A 12,892-nucleotide genomic window follows, 5' to 3' on the forward strand; every position below is an offset into this window, starting at 1 on the left:
CTGGAAGCGTTAGTATGGTAGATAAAACAGGCACCAAGTTACGATAACGCTTCGAAAACAATAATTCGAACGACCTAAATGATTACTGATAAACTAATAACCGTTGCACCGGGTTCACTTGGACGTTTTGAGTGGTATCGAAGCGTTAACAACGACACTATTATAACTATCTATCTATTTGAGCAAAGTTCATTAGCGAAGGGTCGATTGATTTAATAATTTAGACTAATTGTTTTAATTATGATAAGTTAATAATGAAAACCTTTGGCACCATCAATCCATCATACTTATAAATAACTATTTACCAAAAAATATATGAAAATTTGTTTTTTTTTTTTCGTAATTACGTCATAAAATACTCGAAAGAATTATTAAAATATATATTATGGTCTATTAATTGGTACAGAGACAGTGGCAATTAATCCAACAATAAATAGAGAAGATAATGGACAGCTTGATAGCGTTATAATTATAAAATAAATCATGTATGTAAATAATATTATTTATTATTATGTAATACAGTTCATAGTTGAAATATTGCGTGATCGTTTGCTAAATCTTGGAAATATTCAGTCTAGGCAACTTATGTACACACACTCATATATATATATATATATATATATATGAGTAAAATAAAATAATATCGTAAAATGTTTTAAAAACAAATACAATCGCTAGTTTATATAAATAACTATAAATATTTTCGTGTATATTTTGGTCAGACGAATCGGTCGTCGAACTCTTTTTAAACAATATCATATCGAGATCAAATGTAAAAATAAGTCCATTAATATATATATTTTATATTGCGTTTAACTTGCGGGTGTGATTTCGTGCTATTTATAACGTCCCTTTACATGGAAAATTATTGTCCTACATGTTATAAATCGGTTATTGTCTTTTAAGATAAATATGCTTTTGTTTGTATCAATATCGTTAAATACATAACTACTTATATAGGTTGAAACTATACGCTACTTGTTATCAAACCAAATGGACAAAAGATTGACCAAGATGGACCAAGTTACATTTACATATATTTGACGGGCCGGTTGGCGTGGTTGGTAGATGCTTGCCTCTCACGCCGAAGGTTGTGGGTTCGATTCCCACCCACGACAGACATTTGTGTGCATGAACATGTCTGTTTGTCCTGAGTCTGGGTGTAATTATCTATATAAGTATGTATTTACAAAAGAAAAATAGTATATGTAGTATATCAGTTGTCTGGTTTCCACAGTACAAGCTCTGCTTAGTTCGGGATCAGATGGCCTTGTGTGAATAATGTCCCAGGATATTATTACATAAAAAAAGTTTAGCGTAATTTATATTTAAGTTCAACACTTGATCAATGCTATTGAGCCCAGACCGCTGTGGTGTACCTGTATATAATAAGCTCTAAGCCTTCTTATTATGAGAAGCGGAAGCCTTTGTCCTGCAGAAAAACATTCACAGGATATTACTTTACTGTTATTTGCAATTAATTTTAAACATTAAAACTATTCTAACAACGTTGGTTTTTTTAGTGCTAAATGGTATTTTAAATAATAATATCAAAAGTATAACCTTATTGTTACTTAGCCATTTGGAAAATAAAATTATCTTGAAAATAAATGCGATGAAGCGTACGAATCAAATACCTACTTGAAAGATGAAATTATGAGACTGTATCGAGCCATTGTTTATATAGTTATCTAAGATTTGATTTGATAAGATTATTTTGAACTTTGTCATTTACGATATACAAAGAAAACAGAGTCGGCCATCGGAATTTCGTCAACAAAAAGTATATACTTTTATTACTTATTACTAATCTGATTAAAGTAAAGGTAACAGCCAGTTGTTCTATCTTTAAAGAGCAATACCTAGTATTGTTGTGTTCCGCTTTGAAGGGTGAGTGAGCCAGTTTAATTACAGGTACGAGGGATATTACATCTTAGTTACCCTGGGTATGTGGCTCCATGGCGATGTAAGGAATGGTTAATATTTCTTACGGCGCCAATGTCTAAGGGTTGGTGGGCCCTTACCATCAGGTAGCCGATTAAATCGTTCGCATACCTATTTTATAAAACAAAGCCTGTAAATGTCGCACTGCTGGGATAAGGACTGCTCTTAAATTTGATAAGATTTTAAGCTTACTTAGAACACTAATAAAATTTTCCCTTCCCCTGTCCATTAAGTGCACATAACAATTTATTTAAATAAATTTGAATTTAACTATACGTCAAAAATAATGAGACACTTCGAATATCTCATATTATAAACCGCTACACTTCGATTTCAGCTGTAACATGATAAAGGATTACACAATAGAAGTATCACGTGTTAAAACCGCACAATACCGCACGTCGTCATTGTAAGCAAATGAATCACTTCGTATTAGCTTTACGTAATCACTTATTAAAACTAAATCAACGATTACACGACCTGTCGTTTAGTATGCTCGTATGTGAACTAATTGCATTATCTTTTAAATACTAATCGATCGAATCTGACCGATTTCGGTGGGAGACTAGACAAATGTAGTGTACAGGGACACTCTCTATTCTCTCACTCTTAAAACGAGACGGCAAATCCGAAAAGAACAATAAAATTTAACTCTCCGGGCTGTTAAGTACTAAATATATTTAGTATATAGTAGTATAATAGGTAGACTCTAGGTTTGAAACCTGCACATTGAGATCTGCGTCCTTATTACCTAGTTACTAGCCCACTAAAGCAATCATTTTAATTATACACACACATAAGACAATATTGTCATCGTAATTAATTTTATTATAATGCTTATCATTTTACTTTATGCTATACTGACGAATTAATAATGATATGCCGCTGTACATTTAGAAACAAAGAAATAACTTATTCAAGATTTAGTGGAAAATTTAATGAAATAATCTTAATATGAAGTTTGTTTGTTTGAACGCGCTATCAACGCTCACTCCATTTAAAACAAAGGACTCCACCCCGCCTCATCTGTCTGTATGTCTGAACGATAAACTCAAAACTAAAGAATTGATTTTCATATGGGTTTCATCAATGGACGCAAGTGATTCATGAGTACGATTTAGGTGTATAATTAATTATGGTTATGAGTAAATTAGCTGAGCTGTGACATTGATTGTTGAACAGGGAAGCTTTACTGGCGTCCGTCCGCGTAAACAAATAAATATGTATTACGATATAAACGTCGGCAGCTAGTATTTTAGGTGTGAAACCTAGTTGTTGTCTTTGTTTCCCATATATAATTAAAAAAAATAACTCAGATTCTTATCAGTCCAATTTCAATAAAATACGCCTGATAGGCCATTTATTGGAATAAAAATTATTGACTCGATACAACGCGCTACACGGAGGTGGAACATCAAAATTTACGGGTGAAACCGAACGGAATATCTTTGGGTTTTTAACCACAATAAATAGGGTAGACAAAAATATACGCACAAGAAAATTAAGAAGCAATTTAATGCTCCAAAACAAAAGAAAATATGAACAAGAAGTATTAAAACAAAGAAACTGAATTAAAACGCAACGAAACGAAAGTGAGTTTGTCTGTTACGTTTTCACATCTTAAGTCTAGTCTCACTACTCAAGCACTCATCGTAAAATTTCGCATACACGTACCCCAGGCGAAAACTAGTCTTATATATCTTGCATTGTTTCGAGTGTCATATCAATCATCTTAATTAGAATTCTGTCTTGCAACGACACGTGACACCGTAATCGCGCCGAACGAGGAATGGATCGAGGTCTTTGTTTGACGAATTTACACAAACGTCAAATTATAATACGAATATGGACAGCGATACCCGATACATAGTTAAAAGAAAAAAATATTACAAATATGTAAGATATATTATTATTACATTAAAAGTAAACTTTAGTAACGGCCTGTGTTTGTCTACTGGGCTAAATCTACTACTGGGCTAGTAGATATATGAATTTTCATCTGAGTCATGCAGCTTTTCTCACCGTGCTTTCTTAATTAAACAAAAATCAAGCGGATGAAAATTCAGTGGTTTGTCCCATTTTGATCCCATAGCCTATGGTAAAGCATCATTTTTATTAACATTGTTCAATGAATTTAAATCTTACTAAATCGTAATTGTAGCTTATAGACTGTAGCAAGAGTTAAGATTTACACATCCTAACCAATAGGCCGTGATCGCTCATTACTTTGATGATAATTTAATATGTGCTATTAAGTTTGTCAATAATTTAAAGTTTTCTATTCTAATCCACAGTTTGCCAACCAAGCTAGTTTGGTGGCAGATTTTTATTCCCATTGTCAAAGATATACAATGTAATGTCAACTTGTATCTTTTATCTATCAACGTTCAAAAACAATTGGACTTAAAACTGCAGATATAAATATCTATGCAATGGATCTTCAAGTATTGAGAGATCAATAGTATCTAACTATATGATACCAATTATAAACAAAGTAAACTGTCTATACATAATAGCTTATGTGCCTTATCAAGTTTTCATAGTCAATAGAAACTACAAACCTCGAATACTTCATGCTTTCGTATTTAGATAATTCAATATTCCATCCTTACATATACTATTAGTCAATCCTATAATAAACAAATAAATGATTGACTGGCTTCCTTATTATAAAATTCCTATTAAAAATATTACTAAGTATACCTTAATAGCTATTATAAAAAAGTAAAATTCAGCAATAATATGTCGTGCGTTGATTATTATGTAAATTATTGCATAAGTAATATATAACTATGAATCGTAACTATATAGATATTTGTATTTCATCATGGTAAGTTTCCATATCAACACCTATTAATATTTGGCAGACTGCTAGTTTTAAATATTCTAATCTTTAAAAAAAAATCTTGCCTGATTGCTTATTTTTGGCAAAGTATATCGCATATTGTAAACTCCACGACTTTGATAAACTGGATACCAATAATAACAAAGCCAAAGAAGTAACGAGTTAATTAGAATAATTAACGCCTTTACCTACAAATTATTTATATTTATTGTTTATGGGAGGTGTTTAGTTAAATAGTGCCGTCTTCTTCTTTCAAATGTCAAATCTATGATCAGAAAAAGAGAGAAATCAGTGTACATCGAAACACCGCTAAACAACGTTTATCAGTATGGCCGTAAATATGTATCGTGTCAAAAAATGAAGAAGAAACCAAAACTTTATCTCGTTTTAAAACATATTTAAGCATATTTTATGGAATCATGACTGCAGCAATCGACCTTGGATATAAAAATAGCTAAAATTGTATACATTAAAAAAATCGGAGATTTAAATATTTACAAAACAACGTAAATTACGACATATCACATAATATTAATATTTATGGAATTGATAATCCGCAAGAAACATTGACAATGGCTGCTTATATCTTCAATCAAATTATAATATTCATTCATAGTAATACATTCAATTTTGAACAAGAAACGGAAAAAAAGGTATTGTAATGCTTAAGTTTTATTGGAAAAAATTATTCATATCACCTGTGTCACTTTACCTATTATAAACAATATGTTTTATTAATATTTAAACCGCACAAGCCTTAACGTCTGTATGACGAACGAAATATAATTTCAAGCATTTAGTAATTAATTTGTATTTGTAAAGTCGAGGAAAACGTTTGTTTACTTTACTAATAAGAAATACGACTCATGATATACATTGTCAAATAGATAAGACTGAAGACAATTATTCGGTAGTTTCATATGAACGTAGCGTAAATAAATCGTAATAATACAATCCATTGAGCTAACAGAACGGTTAGACGGAGCAATAAGAATTCAGTAACTTCATGAATTACAAATCGAAATATTCGGACCGTGACTAACTGTCATGTAGGAACGTGGATAAATGTTATAATTAAATCTCACAACGTAACCACCTGACGAAATATCTACAAAACGTAACAACAGTTATCAAACGACAAGATTTTCCTTACGACGATGAATCGAATTCCGGTGCATCGCGTGAATGGAAAGAGAAATCGACAAGCGAATTGTGTGGCATATCACTTCGATATATAAATAAATATGCCAGTAGCAGTTACGTTTAACTTCAATTTTTTAAATTCCTGTTTGAAATTTACCTCACATAATTTGACTGTACCCAAATTGACTTTTCACTTTCTTGTTAAAAATATAAGTATCGTACAAGTTATGGAATGATTTAGAAATGCACTTTTGACTAATGTTGTTTAAAGAAAAACAGTAGCAAGTAGTATTTTTTATATAACAGCGCGACGTCAATCGAAAAGTTTCGCGTCGACGGGCGACGTCTACCCACGCGCACGGTCAAAGTATAACTGAGCCGATAACGCGGTAGCACGCCATCGCCGACCACTTGTGTTCTTTTTGCAACAACGCATGCTTGAACAAGTGGCCAACAAAAAGTAATGTTTACCATTTCTTGTCGCAGTTGGCATCATTCGGATGCCGCCGCGCCGGGTCGCTTCGTTGTTCGTCATTATAATATTCGATTACTTATTTGCCGTAATATTTTAAAACATAAATTAATACTATTTCAAAAATAAATATTTTATCATAAATGCAATTTAGAATAGTCATACAAGTGAATGTATATAAGTTTAAATTTTTTCACTATGTATATTTGTCATCCGGTACATATTTTATTTATAAATTTTCTACTCAATAACTAGTTGTAAAGGTCTCTTATTTCCAGATCTTCTTAAATGACGAGGTCAAAGTTTTATTAATATTCATCACATCAAATTATCAGTTGATGACTACCGACATTGGCTATTAGGTCGGAACTTGGTATTCATATTAGGAACCTAAATTTATAAATATAAATAAGCATAGTAAAAATATGAATTAAACTATCTTTTAAACGGATTTCTAGCCTTAAATGTGTAATGTAATTTCGTGGGGCAATAGGATATAAATGACAATTGTGACTGTCCGACCGACAATTGCTTAACACTGGTAATTGATAGCACTCAACCGAACTGTCACGCAACTTGAGGGGAATATTTCGAAGCATACACACATGATCAATAAAAAAATTAATGAACATTTTTACGTCACAATCTTTATGATTAACAGCAGATAATATTGTATCTATGCTTTAAATCATAGAATTAAAACTATAATAGGTAGTGATACCATCACAAAAAAGACTATACTTATAATCGTATCGTATGTGATACATTCAATTGCGTCAACAAATAACAAGTATATTTAATTGCAAATAAACTTTGCATTTAGTTTTAGAAATATAACAATAGCAGGTTATGTTTCAAACCAAGTTGTAGAGAAATAAATTTCCAAAAAATCTATCATTCTCTATACTCAAGAAACGATTTGTTTCCCTTATGTACTTACTACTACTTAATCGTAGAATTAGGCGTATGTTATGAGGCTTAGGCCGAGATGGCCTAGTGGTAAGAACGCGTGAATCTTAACCGATGATCGCGGGTTCAAACCCGGGCAAGCACCACTGAATTTTCATGTGCTTAATTTGTGTTTATAATTCATCTCGTGCTTATCGGTGAAGGAAAACATCGTGAGGAAACCTGCATGTGTCTATTTTCATTGAAATTCTGTCACATGTGTATTCTACCAACCCGCATTGGAGCAGCGTGGTGGAATAAGCTCCAAACCTTCTCCTCAAAAGGGAGAGGAGGCCTTAGCCCAGCAGTGGGACATTAACAGGCTGTTACTGTATGAGGCTTAATTTGCAAGCTACCGTTTGCTTGCCACTTACAGGATCAGAAGGCAACGTAAATAACTGATAGTAGGATGATGGCAGATACTAGTGTTTCAATAAAAAATGTAAATTACGTCAATTAGATAATTCTAGAATCGTTTTTTGTTTTGTACATCTATACGAATATTATAAATTCCAATGTAACTCTGTACGTCTGTCTGTTACGCTTATACGGCTAAACCATTGATTTTGATGAAGTAAGCTTACGCCTCTAGGAAGGTTATTTTTATACCTAACATCTCTAAAACACGCATGCGAAAATTGGCATATTATAATTAGGCTTAAGCCTAAATCGAAAAGTCAACTTTTTAAATTTTTTAAATTTACAAAAACAATGACCAAAACCATTCTGTTATTCTGCTACATCGAGTTCGGATGAGCAGTTCCTTCATTCATTAGAACTGTCTAAAAAACTGGTATCGGTTAAAATTACAATAATAAATCTTTTCATTAAAAAAAAAATTATGTATGTAATTGAATTTTACGGTTTGTTTACGGTTGTTAGTAAATAATAAAATATATTCAAATAATAACAAATAAATAGGAATTTTATGTATTTATAATCAAAAAAACAAAAATGTTTTAGATTCAAAATTGTATATTCCATTTATATACTGTCTAATCGAACGAAATAATCGTACTACATAAAATTACTAAATTAAAATTGTACGTACACGGCTATTTCTTGGTTGTAAATGATGACATGAATAATGAGAAACGACTGCTGCGGTCATAAACAAATATCCAGGCCCACTTTGATGGCTAACATCAAGCAGAAACTAACTCAAAATCGACATTTAATGTCGTATCGAAGTTACAATTAACAATAGCGAATCGTTAAAAGTTATAAGCGACATCATTGTTAAATCCTAAAAACGTATACGATCAAATTTATTTAGTTTGATATGTTACAAGAATGATATTGTGAACGCATCAAACATAAATTTCAAACAATTCCGAAATATCGAAAATATTCTCCAAATTTTTATTCTCCGTCTTATAAATTTGCTGGTGCGTTGATAAAACCAGCCAGTTGGGACAATGTCCTATTTATCGCCGGTGACTTGATATTCATGGCGATCGGTTGAACAGTATAAGTTGATGTACTGCAGCACCATCTAGCTAATGAAGATGATGAAGTTTCCTAGATGGCATAATGGGCACGTAGTCAGAACAAGCACCACCACGTTCGCACACGCTTAATTATTATCATTAATTTGTTATTAGTTAAACAATGCTGTCTTTTCCTTTCGAATGCTTAAACGCATGGTGATATAAAAAGAGAAAAAACAGTGTTTAATTAAGCATTCACTCAACAATATTTATAAAGAATGTTACGAGTGTATAGGCAGACTACAATACACATAACCTACCTTACGTACTGTGTTTACCAGCTCAATTAGAAAATGACACCCGCTGTCACACAATGTTAGGTTAGTCTACGTCAAATGTACATAATTACTGGTGGTAGAGCTTTGTGCAAGCTCGTCTGGGTAGGTACCACCCACTCATCAGATATTCTACCGCAAAACAGCAATACTTGATATTGTTGTGTTCCGGTTTGAAGGGTGAGTGAGCCAGTGTAATTACAGGCACAAGGGACATAAAATCTTAGTTCCCAAGATTGGTGGCGCATTGGATATGTAAGCGATGGTTGACATTTCTTACAATGCCAATGTCTAAGAGCGTTGGTGACCACTTACCATCAGGTGGCCCATATGCTCGTCCGCCTTCCTATTCTATAAAAAAAAAAAAAAAAATACTACTAAAGTAGATCATTCTGGGGCCAGCGAAAGTGGCGCAATACCTGAGTAATTAATAATATATTATTGCTTAACAATTGAATATCTTAATTAAAACCTCACAAGGCTGGTTTTGCAAGAAATTGATTTAGATTACATTTTGTCTTTACTCATATACATAATCAAGGATAATAAGTCTCCGAGATATTTGGTACAACTAAAATATCGAGACAGAGGTTATTATAGACTGGACTTAAAAGATACTTGGCGAGGGACCTATTCGAGGCGTTTAATCTGAGGCGGCACTCGGTAAATAAGTTCATTGTTACACCAACACATTTAAAAAAATTTCTGATAAATGATCAGGCTATTATGAAAAACACGAAAGACACTCTGTTTCGTTTCTTACCACATCACGACTAAATCACTGAACCGATCATAATTTAGTAAAATTTAGGGATAATATGTGACCAGCATAAGGACAGAGCTATAGAACTTACAATTTCTACGGGAGAAAAGAAATTGACTCAGATCTGGAGTCTCGCGACTCCCTGTTTGAGGAGGGTCAATCCCTGTTTGAGGTAAGTCCACCTTTGTACATATATAATTTAAAATAGTAGTATTTTATGTGTATAATTATTTTTCATGTTATATGTAAGGAGAATAAACGATAAAGCCATAAATACTCAAGTATGATTCCAAGCCAAGCGCTCTATCCCATACTAACTATGCAGGTTCGACATAATTACCCCCAATCACGCATCTTGCTACTAAGGTCAGCAGACGGGTTATTTTGCACGTCTTTTGTCAGACTAGGACGGAGTAGCAATATCAAGGGTATCATTAGAACATCCGGCGGACCGGCGTACTATCATTAACATTGTGCCATAAAAAGACCAACCGATTAATACATTTCAAAATAAGGTTTCACTAATTAACTATCCACTTAGCCGTCTCAACTAAACTGATTCGGGACGAATAACTGAATACAAAGCGTAGATTGATCGATTCGAATCCGTAAAAGCACGTAATATATCGTGCTCGGCGGTGGAGGAAAACAATTGTTAAGAGACAAAATTTTGTCATTCATAAGATTTTTTATTATATATTTTTTATGTACAATAGGTAGGCAAACGATCAAATGAACGGTCAAATGAAATGATGAACGAATGGTAAATCGCCCATAGACATAGGCGCTAAAAGAAATATTAACCATTCCTTATATCGTCAATGCGCCACCAAGCCTTGGGAGTTAAGATGTTACGTCCCTTGGTCCAATAGTTACACAGTACACTGGCTCGCTCACCCTCCAAATCGAAACACAGCAATACAGTCGATAGTACAAAAACATTCTCCATGAAAAACGAAAAACTATGTATATAATTGCAAATTTTCATTGTGCTCAATCAAACGTTATTAAAGTTTATTAATCTCAAACAAATATCTTTACTAATATTATCAATGCGAAATTAAGTGTGCTCGTTACGTTTTCACATTTGAACTACTTAGATAGATAGATTATTGTGAAATTTTGCATATACGTTGTCAGGGGTTCCGAAAATAATAGGGTGCCGCCTATCATCCGCCCATATCACACGCGACACGCGCTGACACGCGGACGAAAACCTTTTATATAAAGTTTAAATATTAGTAAGGACATATCCTTATCCTATCCAAATTGAGACAAGTTGCGCGGATAACGACAGTGATTATTAGCTCATCAAAAGCATCCGGTGGATTTGCAACATGGCATCATTAGTAATTCTTAGCATGTATTTATAAATGAAGAAACATTAAATAAATCAACAGAAAAAAAATAACTAGCGCTTATAAAATATTATAATCTAACCTTCGCTAAAGAAAAACTTAAAATTATTTAATGAAGGTTAAATAATCATTACTAACATTATAAATGTGAAAATGAGTTGATTATGAAATTTCCCATACACGTTATCAAAGGAAGGTTGTACAAAGAAGGATATTGGGTACATAATACGCGCCCCCTCCTCTAACGCTTGCGAAGCCGCAGGATTAAAAAAGAAACGAAAACGTGATTAAAATACCAAATATAAAAGGCTATAAACGTTTTATCGTACACAAATATATACCTATTATATAATTTAATAATATTCGATTATTGATTAAAAAACTGGAATTTTAGCTATAATGATATTTATGCACAAAAATTCGGATAATTACAAGACAGCATAAATTCTCACAGGACCACACCTATCCTTCGAATGGAAATTGTAATAAAGTTCTTAATCCTCAAATAAATGAAGAGGTTTCAAATATTTTAACGCAAATATATATGTAAAATAATATCGGTCACGGAAACTAGACCGTAGAGGTCGTGTGACGTTAGTGAGCAATAAGAGGGGTTGATAAAACTTAGAATCCTTCCACGACGGGTGTTGATTGCGTCAACATACGATCGTTAATTTGATAAACTTTGACTCAAAACAAGTATCAAATATGCAAATTATGGATAAATCAATTAAAATAGATATTTGACCTGAACATCTAATTGTGTTGATAGTTGTATCTAGATGTACTTAGTCCATTTCCACTGCACCTCTGATTATTTACATTTATCTTATTGCAGTATCGAAGGCGAAGTGTTTACATAACAATGCCATCCACTACCTTGCTTATTACCGTGAACTTATTTCATATAATACGCCTGCCAGACAGATTTACAACAGTAATTACATTTGTTTCTTTATATAAAATATGTTAGTCGGTTAGGCAAATGAGTCACCTGATGGTAAGTGGTTACCACCTATAGACATTGGCACTGTTAGAATTTGTACCCGTTCCTCACATCGCCAACGCGCAACCAACCTCTTCATCCAAGATGTTATATCATTTGTGTCTAATTTTACTCACTCTCAGCAAAGCTATTTGAGGTAAGTTGGTACAAATAGTTGGCAAAACTTTAAAACGATTACAATCTGTTATATATTTACATTTACAAGCTTTGCCTGTATCGTACAGCACAATTTATGTCTTCAGTCTTCAGATGTCATCTGAAGACTCTAACATTAATTGCCGTTTTGTTAAACGCTTTTTACTATAGGTAATTTTTAAATTATCTACTATAATGTAAATTAAAAAAAAATTATTAATGTCCAACATAAATAATTAATTATTCTGTTTCCAATATCCCCACCCAATTGACTTAACATTGGCTTTACGTGCATTCGAAGACACGAGTGTACATTTCCAGCTCCCAGACTCACCGGGCTGATAATTTTATCTTTCGACAGAAAAACGCAATAACAAACACCAAAAACAAAAAGGGCTCGAATCCAGGATCTCGGAATGCATCCTTATTAATCTAACTACTAGACCAACATGCCAGTTAACTCTAAGAATATAAGTCATCAATTTTACTTGCCTTTGCCTGAAAAAACCCAAA

The 12,892-nt window shown here is 32.8% G+C and overlaps 1 protein-coding gene across 4 annotated transcripts in view; it reads right to left on the reverse strand.

Annotated features, from left to right (window-relative positions):
• Positions 1 to 12,892, reverse strand: part of LOC126778096 (glycerol-3-phosphate acyltransferase 1, mitochondrial) — a 58,833-nt gene that overhangs the window by 39,551 nt on the left and 6,390 nt on the right. For 2 of the 4 annotated variants that reach the window (XM_050501470.1, XM_050501471.1), the window contains exon 1: positions 6,090 to 6,304. The exons of 1 other annotated variant lie outside the window; for it this stretch is intronic. The gene's annotated coding sequence lies outside the window, so the exon portion shown is untranslated. Of the gene's footprint in view, positions 1 to 6,089; positions 6,305 to 12,892 lie in introns of those variants that run through there. One more of the 4 variants, XM_050501472.1, reaches the window with a different exon arrangement.

This window comes from Nymphalis io, chromosome 25, assembly GCF_905147045.1.
Source record: "Nymphalis io chromosome 25, ilAglIoxx1.1, whole genome shotgun sequence".
NCBI lineage: Eukaryota > Metazoa > Arthropoda > Insecta > Lepidoptera > Nymphalidae > Nymphalis > Nymphalis io.